The 14,781-nt window shown below is 38.0% G+C and overlaps 1 pseudogene; it reads left to right on the forward strand.

The window, feature by feature from the left end:
* Window positions 1–2,759: 2,759 nt before the first annotated feature.
* The window catches only part of LOC138071745 (craniofacial development protein 2 pseudogene), a 45,873-nt pseudogene continuing 33,851 nt past the window's right edge, over window positions 2,760–14,781 (forward strand).

Consider the following 14,781-nt stretch of genomic DNA (forward strand, 5'->3'; position numbering starts at 1 on the left):
GTTTTCATTTCAACCCTCTCTACAATAGTCCAGATATAGAAATAACCTACAATCTGTTGATGAAAATGGATAAAGATATGTATACACATGCAATGCAATGTTACTCTGTCATTAAAAAAAAAAAAACAAAATAATACAATTTGCCATGACACGATTGGACCTGCAGCACTGTCAAACTGTGTGAAGTAAGTCAGACAGAGAAATACAAATAGCATATGGCATTTCTTATATTTTGAATCTAAAAAAAATGGTCCAAGTAAACCTATTTATAAAACAGAAATTGAGGCACAAATGTAGAAAACAAGTTTATGATTACCAAGAGGGAAAGGGAGAAGGATCAATTTTGAGATTGGCAGTGACATATATATCTACTACTATGTACAAAACACATAAGCAATGAAAACCTACTGTGTAGCAAAGTGAATGCTATTCAGTACTCTAGAGTGACCTATATAGGAATGGAATTTTAAAAAGAGGAGATATATGTTTATGTACAACTGATTCACTTTGCTGTACAGCACAAACACTCTATTGTAAATCAATTACATATTAATAAAGTTAATTTGAAAAGATGTAGAAGCCAAGTCCATTAAACATTTGTGACTATCTCAAAGGATGAGAGCTTAAGAATTGAAAAGAGATGGGTCTGATCTGAAATTTATTAATAGAAGGACCAATAGCAATGATTTTGACCAATTTATTTAGAAGTCTTCTATGAATCTTGCCAATTGAGTTGTAATGATGTAATTAGCATGTTCCACTGAAACAGAGGATTGAGTGTGGTAAGGTCAGTAAAAATATTTTACAACTGACCAAAGAGCATAGATTTGTCAAAGTGCCTGACAAGCCAAATGGCTTCCTTGATCACTATGAAGTTTTATAGGAGTTCCCAAAGTAGGACTTTAGTCACAGAAGAGTCAGTGATCTGAAATGAAAGGCTATTATCCACTGTGAAGACATACAGACTATCACTTCTTTGGTGGCATAATGGTGAAAAACCCATCTGCCAATGCAGGAGACAGGAAAATCCTGGAAAATCCCATGGAGATGGGAAAGGCAACCTACTCCAATATTCTTGTCCAGGACACCCCATGGACAGGGGAGTCTGGTGAGCTACAGTCCATGGAATTGCTAAAGAATAAGACACAACTTATGGACTAAACAACATAAAATATATTTATATCCATGATATGTAGGCAGTTGTGTGAAATCTATTTACCAGACCTCAAATGTCCTTGAGCAGTAGAAACATACTTGCCTGACTTTTATTTCAAATAAATAATAGAAACTTTCTGTGGCCTTATTAATGTTTTCCCACCAATGTTGATTGATGAATGCTGTCATGCTGTCATTATATGAATGGTTTAATACATGAATAATGGTGAGTAATGAGAATTTTAGTGTCTCTCATAGGACTGGATTATTCTTTGATCTGCACCATAGCATTCTCTTCTTATCAAACCAATGATTGTTGAATTTCCAAATTTGTTATTCCTTTCCTTAGGTCAATTATTGGGATTCTCAAAGCAATGTTTCTAAGTTATCATTTGGGGAAATAGTCCTTTGTGCCATGACAGTTATCTGATTGATATTGATTCCTTTAAGGGTAGTACTCCTTTCAAAAATATCAGCAAGTTGATTTTCCTTAGTTTTCAGGGTCACATTTGGAAGATTTCAGAATCTTAACAATAACTAGAGTTGCAGTAAAAGTGTTGCATCCAAAAATCCTTGAACATAGGGGTCATTTTTAATTTTATACCCACTGGAAGTAAATAAGCCATGTTGCTTCCACAGCATTCTGAACTAACGGCTTCTCCAAATGAATATCCACTATCAGTATAAATATCGGCTTTTTTTGTATGTGGCTAATCTGTAAGAGTACATACCAAGCCTATTGGGCTGAAGTAGCAATAGGTAATATTTTTGCCTAAAGGGCTGTGACCTGTGCACTAAGCACCCTGGAGAGGGGCTACACCATGTCCGAGGTAAGGGGCAGAAGCCGGGAAGACCTCATGCCCGAAGGGCAGCAGCCAAGAGGGGTTACCCCACGTCTGAGGTCAGGGGCAGCCACTGAGAGTACTAGGCTGTGACAGCACAGAAACGGCCGATAGGAGCTACCCGCATCCGAGGTCAGGGGCAGCAGCCAGGAGGAGCCACCCTGCGCCCAAGGCCAGGGGTGGTGGCTGGGAGGAGCAACACGAAGTCCAAGGAGTGGTAGCTGCACAGGCGCAGGAGGGCCTAGAGGAGCTATCCCACATTGAAGGTCAGGAAGGGTGGTGGTGAGGAGATACCCCTCATCCAAGGTACATAGCAGCATCTGAGCTTTGCTAGACCAGCCGTGAAGAGATACCCCACGCCCAAGGTAAGAGAAACCCAAGCAAGATGGTAGGTGTTGCAAGAGGGCATCAGAGGGCAGACACACTGAAACCATACTCACAGAAAACTAGTCAATCTGATCACACTAGGACCACAGCCTTGTCTAACTCAATGAAACAAAGCCATGCCTGTGGGGCAACCCAAGATGGGTGGGTCATGGTGGAGAGGTCTGACAGAATGTGATCCACTGGGGAAGGGAATGGCAAACCACTTCAGTATTCTTGCTTTGAGAACCCCATGAACAGTATGAAAAGGCAAAATGATAGGGTAATGAAAGGGGAACTCCCCAGTTGGTAGGTGCCCAACACACTACTGGAGATCAGTGGAGAAATAACTCCAGAAAGAAAGAAGGGATGGAGCCAAAGCAAAACCAATACCCAGCTGTGGATGTGACTGGTGATAGAAGCAAGGTCCGATGCTACAAAGAGCAATATTGCATGAGAACCTGGAGTGTCAGGTCCATGAATCAAGGCAAATTGGAAGTGGTCAAACAAGAGATGGCAAGGGTGAACATCGACATTCTAGGAATCAGTGAACTAAAATGGACTGGAATGGGTGAATTTAACTCAGATGACCATCATGTCTACTACTGCGGGCAGGAATCCCTCAGAAGAAATGGAGTAGCCATCATGGTCAACAAGAGCCCGAAGTAGAGTACTTGGATGCAATCTCAAAAAGGACAGAATGATCTCTGTTCGTTTCGAAGGCAAATCATTCAATATCACAGTTATCCGAGTCTATGCCTCAACCAGTAACACTGAAGAAACTGAAGTTGAATGGCTTTATGAATACCTACAAGACTTTTTAGAGCTAACACCCAAAAAAGATGTTTATTTCATTATAGGGGACTGGAATGCAAAAGTAGGAAGTCAAGAAACACCTGGAGTAACAGGCAAATTTGGCCTTGGAATGTGAAATGAAGCAGGGCAAAGAATAATAGAGTTTTGCCAAGAAAATGCACTGGTCATAGCAAACACCCTCTTCCAACAACACAAAAGAAGACTCTACACAAGCACATCACCAGATGGTCAACACCGAAATCAGATTGATTCTATTCTTTGCAGCCAAAGATGGAGAAGCTCTATACAGTCAACAAAAACAAGACCAGGAGCTGACTGTGGCTCAGCTCATGAACTCCTTATTACCAAATTCAGACTTAGATTAAAGAAAGTAAGGAAAATCGCTAGAGCATTCAGATATGACCTAAATCAAATCCCGTATGATTATACATTGGAAGTGAGAAATAGATTTAAGACCTTAGATCTGATAGATAGAGCGCCTGATGAAATATGGAATGAGGTTCACGACGTTGTACAGGAGACAGGGATCAAGACCATCCCCATGGAAAAGAAATCCAAAAAAGCAAAATGGGGAGGCCTTACAAATAGCTGTGAAAAGAAGAGAGGTGAAAGGCAAAGAAGAAAAGGAAAGATATAAGCATCTGAATGCAGAATTCCAGAGAATAGCCAGAAGAAATAAGAAAGCCTTCTTCAGCAATAGATGCAAAGAAATAGAGGAAAAGGACAAAATGGGAAAGACTAGAGATCTTTTCAATAAAATTAAAGATACCAAGGGAACATTTCATGCAAAGATGGGCTCGATAAAGGACAGAAATTGTATGGACCTAACAGAAGCAGAAGATATTAAGAAGAGGTGGCAAGAATACACAGAAGAACTGTACAAAAAGGATCTTCATGACGCAGATAATCACGATGGTGTGATCACTCATCTAGAGCCAGACATCCTGGAATGTGAAGTCAAGTGGGCCTTAGAAAGCATCACTACGAACGAAGCTACTGGAGGTGATGGAATTCCAGTGGAGCTAATTCAAATCCTGAAAGATGTTGCTGTGAAAGTGCTGCACTCAATATGCCAGCAAATTTGGAAAACTCAGCAGTGGCCACACGACTGGAAAAGTTCAGTTTTCATTCCAATCTCAAAGAAAGGTAATGCCAAAGAATGCTCAAACTACTGCACAATTGCACTCATCTCACATGCTAATAAAGCAATGCTCAAAATTCTCCAAGTCAGGCTTCAGCAATACATGAACTGTGAACTCCCTGATGTTCAAGCTGGTTTTAAAAAAGGCAGAGGAACCAGAGATCAAATTGCCAACATCCACTGGATCATGGAAAAAGCAAGAGTGTTCTGGACAAACATCTATTTTTGCTTTATTGACTATGCCAAAGCCTTTGACTTTGTGGATCACAATAAACTGTGGAAAATTCTGAAAGAGATGGAAATACCAGACCACCTGACCTGCCTCTTGAGAAATCTGTATGCAGGCCAGGAAGCAACAGTTAGAACTGGACATGGAACAACAGACTTTTTCCAAATAGGAAAAGGAGTACGTCAAGGCTGTATATTATCACCCTGCTTATTTAACTGATATGCAGAGTACATCATGAAAAATGCTGGACTGGAAGAAACATAAGCTGGAATCAAGATTGCCGGGAGAAATATCAGTCACCTCAGATATGCAGATGACACCACCCTTATGGCAGAAAGTGAAGAGGAGCTAAAAAGCCTCTTAATGAAAGTGAAAGAGGAGATTGAAAAAGTTGGCTTAAAGAAGATCATGGCATCCGGTCCCATCACTTCATGGGAAATAGATGGGGAAACAGTGGAAACAGAGTCAGACTTTATATTTTTGGGCTTCACAATCAGTGCAGATGGTAACTGCAGCCATGAAATTAAAAGACGCTTACTCTTTGGAAAAAAAAGTTATTACCAACCTAAATATATTCAAAAGCAGAGACATTCCTTTGCTGACTAAGGTCCATCTAGTCATGTCTATGTTTTTTCCTGTGGTGTATGGATGTGAGAGTTGGACTGTGAAGAAGGAAGAGTGTCGAAGAGTAGATGCTTTTGAATGTGGTGTTGGAGAAGACTCTTGAGAATCCCTTGGACTGCAAGGAGATCCATCCAGTCCATTCTGAAGGAGATCAATCCTGGGATTTCTTTGGAAGGAATGGTGCTAAAATTGAAACTCCAGTACTTTGGGCACCGCATGCGAAGAGTTGACTCATTGGAAAAGCCTCTGATGCTGGGGAGGATTGGGGGCAGGAGGAGAAGGGGATGACCGAGGATGAGATGGCTGGATGGCATCACTGACTCGATGGACGTGAGTCTGAGTGAACTCTGGGAGATGGTGATGGACAGGGAGGCCTGGAGTGCTGCAATTCATGGGGTCAGAAAGAGTTGAACACGACTAAATGACTGAAGTGAACTGAATATTTTGTCACAGTCAATATCAAGGTGAGTTGTAGAAAATATCTCAGCACAATATTTACTATTTTCACCTTTTATATAAGAAATATCAATGAACGATGAGAAGTCAGCATTATCAAAATAACTTTCTGGAAGAGTATCACAAGGAGTTAGGAGGTGATCCCTCAACATGCGACTTGAAAGACTCTGTTGGTAATGAAAAGGAGAAGACTAGCAGGATTAAAGTTATTACAATGTAAAAGAGTTATGAAAAGCAACTAACAAAAAATCTTCATAGTTGAGGGAACTGACAGAACTGTTGAATGTGATGAGAGTTCAGGAGGGCTTCTACTGCATATAGTACTAAAATAGTTAAATACAGTCCCACAATGATTTTCTCAGAGTCTTAGCCCAGAAGGCCATGATATTATTGGCTCCAAAGCAAGGTGAATACCCTTGTGCCATGGAGTCTGGTTTCTAGCTATAATAATCTATTGATCAATGGTGGTCCTTGTATTTTTGAGTGAGTATACCAAGGGAATATACTAAAAGAAAAAAAATTGAAGATAATCTGATAATTGGGATGCCCAAGGCCAGGCAAGTTTATGAAACTCTCTTTTAAAACCTTAAATGTTATGTTGTCCTGTTCTTCTCATAAATTTGGATTAGGATGTTATTCTTCAGATGTTTGGCCATAAGATAGAAAGTTGAAATCTAATTTTCCAGTAACTAACTAGCTCAAGTAAACCTGTCAATTGACACTATTTTGGAATTTTGGATAACTTAGGATACTCGTAAGCCTATGTGGTTCTAGATGTAGTTCTTGTTCTAAAATCACATGCCTTCAATACCATGCCTTGTTTTGGACAAATTACAAATTTTTCTTGTTGGCCTTATGTCTCTTTAAGTTTAAAAGCTTTAGAAAGTAGATGCTATCTTCCTGTAAGGTGATTTGAGAAGGAGAGCAAAGAAACATATCATCTACATATTGCAACAAGGTGGGAATCCTTTTGAAACTTTATATCATCCAGGTCAACCTTCAGGATTTATAAGAAATAATGACTTTCAGCATAATCCTGTGGCATTACTTCCCAGGCAAATATTTTTCCTCCCTAAATGAAGTCAAAAAGGTATGGCTAGCTTCATCAACTGGAATACTAATGAATGCATTGCATAAATTAATTACAGTAAAAAATTAGTTTCTGGTTGGAATGATTGTTAGTAGCAAATGAGGATTAGGAACAACAGTGTGTCAAGGGATAACAATATTGTTTTTTGTTTAGAGATCCTGGACAAACCACCTCCCTCAGCTTTTAGATTTTCTCACTAGTAAAATAAATCTATTACAGGGACTAGTAGAAGATATAATGAGATCTTGAGCCTTGTAATCTATTATGGGTTTTATGCCTTGAAAGACTTAACCTGTTATACAGAGTGAAGTAAGTCAGAAAGAGAAAAGCAAATGTCATATATTAATACATATATGTGGAATCTAGAAAAATGTTACTGATCAGCATATTTTCAGGGCAAGACTAGCGACACAGAAATAAAGAAGGTGGGAGGGGGTTCAGGATGGGGAACACACGTACACCCATGGCTGATTCATGTCAATGTATGGCAAAACCCACTACAATAGTGTAAAATAATTAGCCTCCAATTTTAATAAATAATTTTTTTAAAAAAAGAGATTAGTGGACATAGTGGGGGAAAGAGAGAGTGGGAATAATTGAAAGAGAAGCGCTGAAACATATACATTGCCATCTGTAAAACCCATAGGGAGTGAGAAGTTGCTGTAAAACACAAGGAGCTCAACCTGGTATTCTGTGACAGCCTAGAAGGGTGGGATGGGGGGAAGTCGGAGGGAAGTTCAAGAGGGAGGGGATATATGTATACTTATCGCTGATTCATGCTGTTATATAGCAGAAATCAACACAATATTGTAAAGCAATTTTCTTTCAACTTAAAAATTTAAAAAAAAAAAAGACTCTTTACTCATAGCTTACTGACGAATTTTGATAAGATGCTTTGACTGATCTATTGGAATCTTTATGGGAGGTGTGTTATAAATTGTGCCAAAATTATTTGGATATTTTGCCCATGAATATGGTAGTTGACTCAATATTGACAAAAGAGCATGGTTTCCAGAATCTACTTTAGTACTACCAGAAAAAATTAAAAAGTCAAAGTTTTGTTTAATTTACCTGTTTGGCTGCTTTGATGACTGCTGTCAGATTCTAGAATTATTTATTCCTTTTGGGAGAAATTCCAACATGATGATTCTCTAACAAGTCTAAGATTAATAAATGAATGGGATTAGAGGAACTAAGGAGTCAATTTTGTGTACCTCTCAAAAGGACCTAAACAAAAGAGAATAGGTTCAGAGAGAAGAATCCATTCGGGTTCCTTAGAGAATCTCACAATTTCAACTCTTGTAGTATTCAGAGGCTGCTGCTGCTGCTGCTAAGTCGCTTCAGTCGTGCCCAACTCTCTGCGACCCCAAAGATGGCAGCCCACCAGGCTCCCCCGTCCCTGGGATTCTCCAGGCAAGAACACTGGAGTGGGTTGCCATTTGCTTCTCCAATGCATGAAGGTGAAAGGGAAGTCACTCAGTCGTTTCCAACTCTTCACGACCCCATGGACTGCAGCCTACCAGGCTCCTCCATCCATGGGATTTTCCAGGCTAGAGTACTGGAGTGGGGGTGCCATCACCTTCTCCATGTATTCAGAGGCAGGGACTGTTTAATAGGTTAGAGCTTGTGCACTAAGAGTATAGCACCAGTGTCAGTTTGGACTGGAAAAAGATTCATCCCCAGTGTGGAGGGATGTTTCTACAAACAAATTAAAAGGAAAGATTTAGATGAAACCATATTGTTATTTGGAGCCCTATTACTGAGAATTGAGAGAATGTTAGAAAGACTGGTTAGAGAGCTGAAGGCACCTGAAACACTTTAGTTTGTACCATTATCTTTTCTCAATGTCCTGGATCTTTGCAATAATAGCAGAATATAAGGGGCTTTTGATTTCATTTGGGGGGTCTTCATTTGCAGAAGTTGAAAAATAAGAATTTCAGTGGTCTTCCTTTTAGGTGACTCATTTGAAGGGGAGAGAACTTTTGCCAGATTGACTAAATCTGGAGTGGAGATAATTTTCCATTCCATTCTGGTTCTTTTTTACTAGAATGGAAGGGTCCTAGTTCTGCCCATTAATAAACAAAAGTTAAAGGCTACCCAGGTAAAATCAATATCTGATGGAGGACAAAAACTTTCTTTAAAAATAATCTGAAATCAATTTTAATCGTCATGAAAAAAATTCACTAGATTTTTGTGTGTAAGCCTGAATTTTGTTTCAAACAACAGGCTTTGGAAAAGCCTAAGGGATTGCTCATTTAGTGACTGCTCAAGTCTAATCATATAACAAGTTAGCCACTTGGTTTCTTTGTAATTCAAGAGTCTTTTAATGCTTTTCCTAATCAGCAGTTTTCATCCAATGCTGGGTCTGGCCTTCACTGACTGATGTGTGAACTAGCTAATATGTCAGAAAAACCAAGTTGCTAAGTCTGAATCATTATATTAAGTTCCTGAACAAATGTTTGGTTACTTTAGGAAAATTTTGACTATGGCTTTCAGTTCTATTTTTGTTTAGGGAATATAAGAAATTAGGGGAACACGTGTACACCTGTGGTGCATTCATGTTGATGTATGGCAAAACCAATACAATATTGTAAAATAATTAGCCTCCAATTAAAATAAATAAATTTAAACTTTAAAAAAAAATTAAAAAAAAAGAAATTAAGAGTTTAGCTTCTGAATCCTCAGAAGGCTTAATTTTAAAGAGACAAGTTCTTATAGGTTCAGAGGAAATGAGGCCAAGGAGAGTTTCAGGGAAAAATGCAAGTTGAGCTAGAGAATTAGAATGTGGGAACTGTGGTTATAGCAGAGGTACAGGTGGTAAATAAGGGAAGGAAGAAGATGGCACTGTAGGTGGAGGCTAATCATAGGGAGCTGAGGGAAAGAGACAAAATAGCCCCAGAGTCAGACCCTGAGCCAAAGAAGATAAGAAGAGCATGTGGTCTTGGAAGCCATTTTGTCTTTCTTCAATTGTTTGTTTGCTTCAGTTAATCTTAAAATCTTGTGTTGCAGAGAGACAATTTTAGTCTCCTGGTAACCTTTGAAAGGCTCAAAAATCCCAATTGAAACAGGTATTCCATTAAATTTTAGAAAATTTAGAGCTAGAGTTATTCAATTAATTTTTAAGAAAAAATAAGTTTGGATACTGTAAAAGTTACCCAAAATGGTTGTTGATATTCTCAAGTGCCTTTGGTCAGATTGGCTCATTTAGTAAGAAATTCACTTAAGGAAGGACCACTATTTTTAAACAAAAATCAGCTGGGGCCCCTTTAAGGGGACACCCTCAAAATATTTAAATAACTAGGATACCATGTCCAGGAGTTTTTCTCTAGAGTAAGGGAATAATTTTCAAATAGCCTGAATAACTCAAACGGCTCCAATACCTCAAATAGCACAATCAACCTAAATAGCCTACAGTCCTAATACCAGTTTGAATGGAACTGGTCCTGGAGAAGACAAGTTGAAGGCCTTTCAGAACAGTTGCTATACAACAGTCTCTATTCTAAAGGAATGGGCTAAAACCTGAACAAGCACTGTTCTAGTTAACCAGCCCCTGTTCCTGAAAGAATGGGCTGAAGACTAGCCAGTTTCAGCTGGAAAAGTCTTATTAAAAATATCAGGTCAAAGTAAGAAACAAGTACCCACATACAGAATAAGGGCTTAAGTAGAAAATACAAATTCTTTTTTAAAATATCCTGAATAAACTTGGAGAGCTTTAAAATGAAAGAGGACAAATGCCAGATTCAGGAGTAAAACTTATCTTTAATTTTCAGGATCAGTGACAAAAACAGTGAGCAACAATGGGCTTAGTGGATACCACATCTGTTTACTCACCAGCCTTGGAGTCATCAAGGCTTTTCTCTGGACCCCTGTATGAGCCAACAAAATGTTGGCCTGCAACAAATAGCATGCCAAGTACCTCTCTAGCAAAAATGGGCTTATCTAAGATCTACAATGAACTGATATTTAGGTTCTGGAACCATGGCTAGCTATATGCAATTCCTCATGAAACAGGGAGAAGAGAACTCTATCATAAATGGGAAAAGGAATTTGGAGCTATAATCAAAGAAGAGTCCATGGCTTTTCACTAGCAGAATTTGACGAGTTCTTGTCAGGAAAGAAGAATGAGCCTTTCTTCTTTCTACTTGGCTCTGTTATTATTGTAGGGAATGATTGCCCCCAGTTCGGGTCTTTGGACTCTACAATTTAAGTTTCTGTTTATTAATTTTTGCAATTCTTTTCTCCCTCTCCTTCTCTATCCTTCTCTTTTTATCTTTCTTGGTTTATTGATTTATTTCTAATTCATTTTGTTTAAAACATATTTCTTATCTTGAAATCAATATGGTACACGATTTTTAAACTTAACTATACTCAAATTATATTTAGAAGTTTAGATAATTTTGACTTTCTCAATTGTGTGCACACCAGCCATTAGCCTAGAAATCTCATGAAAGTTGTAAGATTTGATGTATATATATTTTTCTCTTTTTTATACATGCATGCCAAGACATCAATAAAAGAGCTGATGGTATCTCTTCCCTTTCAGTATCTAACCTCAACTTGAAACATTGATTCAAAGAGAAAAGTGATCAAAATATTTTTTAGTTTAAAAAAACACATTCTCAAACAATTGAATTTCTTCCTAATGATGATTTATATACTTTAAAATATTCTTAAAGCTCATTTGAAGGTTTATCACCTTAGAGAAGTATGTAGTCTCCACTTAAGATCAAATCATTCCATTTAAACTCAATAAATATAAGAGTTGGTGGTGAGGATAGTTAGGACCTTCTAATCCTTTCTCTGGCCAGAAATGAAGTTTTCAGAGGAAGCCCTATTCAAATAGTTTACTGAGTGTAACATAAAAACATTGACATTCTTTCTCTCTATTCTTTGGATCCCACATAGTTCAGACATCAACATGACATTTACAACTCCCACAATGGTTTATTAAAAAAAAAAACTAATTTATTTATTTTAATTGGAGGCTAATTATTTTACAATATTGTGGTGGTTTTGCCATATATTGACATGAATCAGCCATGGGTGTACATGTGTCCCCCTGTCCTGAACTCCCCACCTCCTCCCTCCCCATCCCATCCCAGTGGTTTGTCCCAGTGCATGGGTTCTGAGTGCCATATTTCATGCATCAAACTTGGACTAGTCATCTATGTCACATAGTAATATACATGTTTTAATGTCATTCTCTCAACTGATCCCACCCTCACCTTCTCGCACAGAGTCCAAAAGCCTGTTCTTTATATCTGTATCTCTTTTTCTGTCTTGCAAATAGGGTCATTGTTACCATGTTCTAAATTCCATATATATGTGTTAATATACTGTGTTGATGTTTTTTTTTTTTTTCTTTCTGACTTACTTCACTCTGTATGGCAGGCTCCAGTTTCATCCACCTCATTAAAGCCAACTCAATTGTTTTCTTTTTAATAGCTGAGTAATATTCCATTGTGTATATGTACCACTACTTTCTTATCCATTCATCTGCTGATGGACATCTAGGAATAAATTTACCTAAAGAAACAAAGGATCTATATATAGAAAACAATAAAACACTAATAAAGAAATTAAAGATGAGGCAAATAAACAGAGAAAAATACCATGTTCATGGATAGGAAGACTCAATATGGTGAAAATGTTTATGCCACACAAAGCAATCTATAGATTCAGTACAATCCCTATCAAGCTACCAATGGTATTTTTCATAGAAATAGAACAAATACTTGTACAATTTGTATGGAAACACAAAAAAAATCTAATAGCCAAAGCAATTTTGATAAAGAAGAATGGAACTGGAACAATCAACCTGCTTGACTTTAGACTATACTACAAAACTACAGTCATCAAGACATTATGGTACTGGCAAAAAGACAGAATTATAAATCAATGGAACAAAATAGAAAGCCCAGAGATGAATCCATGCAAGTGGGGACACCTTATCTTTGACAAAGGAGGCAAAAATATACATTGAAGCAAAGACAATCTCTTTAACAAGTGGCGCTGGGAAAACTGGTCAGCCATTTGTAAAAGAATGAAACTAGAACACTTTTGAACACCATAAACAAAAATAAATTCAAAATGGATTAAAGACTTAAATGTAAAACTGGAAACTGTAAAACTCCTAGAGGAAAACATAGGGAGAACACTCTCTGACATGAATCACAGCAAGATTATCTATGACCCATCTCCCAGAGTAATGGAAATAAAAGCAAAAATAAACAAATGGGATTTAATTAAACTTAAAAGCTTTTCCCACAATGGTTTCTAATATTTGATCTATTTAATTTTTATTTTCTGTTTGGTCTAAATGAAGAAGTGTGAGCATGTGAAAGAACATTGAACTGACAGGGAACTTGTTTCACAGCCTCAAGGGATTTATAAAGCTGAAATATATCTGAAGGCTTATGGCGTTTTCTTCTAACTTTACTGTGTAGCCTTAGGAAGATTACTTCCCTGAGCTTCAATTGCCTCTACCACAATTCCAGCATGATTACACAATCACATAATAACTTTTAAGAGAAGAAAACTCTTTAACATAATTGATTATATAATTATAGCTTCTGGAATAACACTTCATACTCAGTTATCCATTAGTAAGTATTTTGTCTTTAGAAATACTTCTACCGTCCTTTAAAAATTGTTGTAAGGATTACATGAGATACCATATGTAAAAGTGTTTCAAATATTAAGAATTATACAATTGATATTTTAACTCACAATTAACAAAATAAAATAAGAGTGTGGCTTTTAAAATACTTTCAAATACATTTTCTCCATTGATTTTGAAAACAACTTTATGAGGTGAATGCTCTTATTTTTATTTTGCTTTATTTGTTTTCAGTTCAGTTCAGTACACTTACTCAGTCGTGTCTGACACTTTGTGACCCCATGAGTCGCAACATGCCAGGCCTCCCTGTCCATCACCATCTCCCGGAGTTCACTCAGACTCATGTCCATCCAGTCCGTGATGCCATCCAGCCATCTCATCCTCAGTCGTCCCCTTCTGCTCCTGCCCCCAATCCTTCCCAGCATCGGAGTCTTTTCCAATGAGTCAACCCTTCTCATGAGGTGGCCAAAGTACTGGAGTTTCAGCATTAGCATCATTTCTTCCAAAGAAATCCCAGGGTTGATCTCCTTCAGAATGGACTGGTTGGATCTCCTTGCAGTCCAAGGGACTCTCAAGAGTCTTCTCCAACACCACAGTTCAAAAGCATCAATGCTTCAGCACTCAGCCTTCTTCACAGTCCAACTCTCACATCCATACATGACCACAGGAAAAACCAGAGCCGTGACTAGCCAGACCTTTGTTGACAAAGTAATGTCTCTGCTTTTGAATATACTATCTAGGTTTGTCATAACTTTTCTTGAAGGAATAAGTGTCTTTTAATTTCATGGCTGCAATCACCATCTGCAGTGATTTTGGAGTCCAAAAAAAATAAAGTCTGACACTGTTTCCACTGTTTCCCCATCTATTTCCCATGAAGTGATGGGACCGGATGCCATGATCTTCGTTTTCTGAATGTTGAGCTTTAAGCCAACATTTTTGCTCTCCTCTTTCACTTTCATCAAGAGGCTTTTTAGCTCCTCTTCACTTTCTGCCATAAGGGTGGTGTCATCTGCATATCTGAGGTTATTGATATTTCTCCCGGGCAATCTTGATTGCAACTTGTGTGTCTTCCAGTCCAGCATTTCTCATGATGTACTCTGCATATAAGTTAAATAAGCAGTGTGACAATATACAGCCTTGACATACTCTTTTTTCTATTTGGAAACAGTCTGTGGTTCCATGTCCAGTTCTAACTGTTGATTCCTGACCTGCATACAGATTTCTCAAGAGGCAGGTTAGGGGGTCTGGTATTCTCATCTCTTTCAGAATTTTCCACAGTTTATTGTGATCCACACAGTCAAAGGCTTTGGCATAGTCAATAAAGCAGAAATCGATGTTTTTCTGGAACTCTCTTGCTTTTTCCATGATCAGCAGATGTTGGCAATTTGATCTCTGGTTCCTCTGCCTTTTCTAAAAGCAGCTTGAGTATCAGGAAGTTCACGGTTC

Source organism: Capricornis sumatraensis, chromosome X (genome assembly GCF_032405125.1).
Source record: "Capricornis sumatraensis isolate serow.1 chromosome X, serow.2, whole genome shotgun sequence".
Lineage (NCBI taxonomy): Eukaryota > Metazoa > Chordata > Mammalia > Artiodactyla > Bovidae > Capricornis > Capricornis sumatraensis.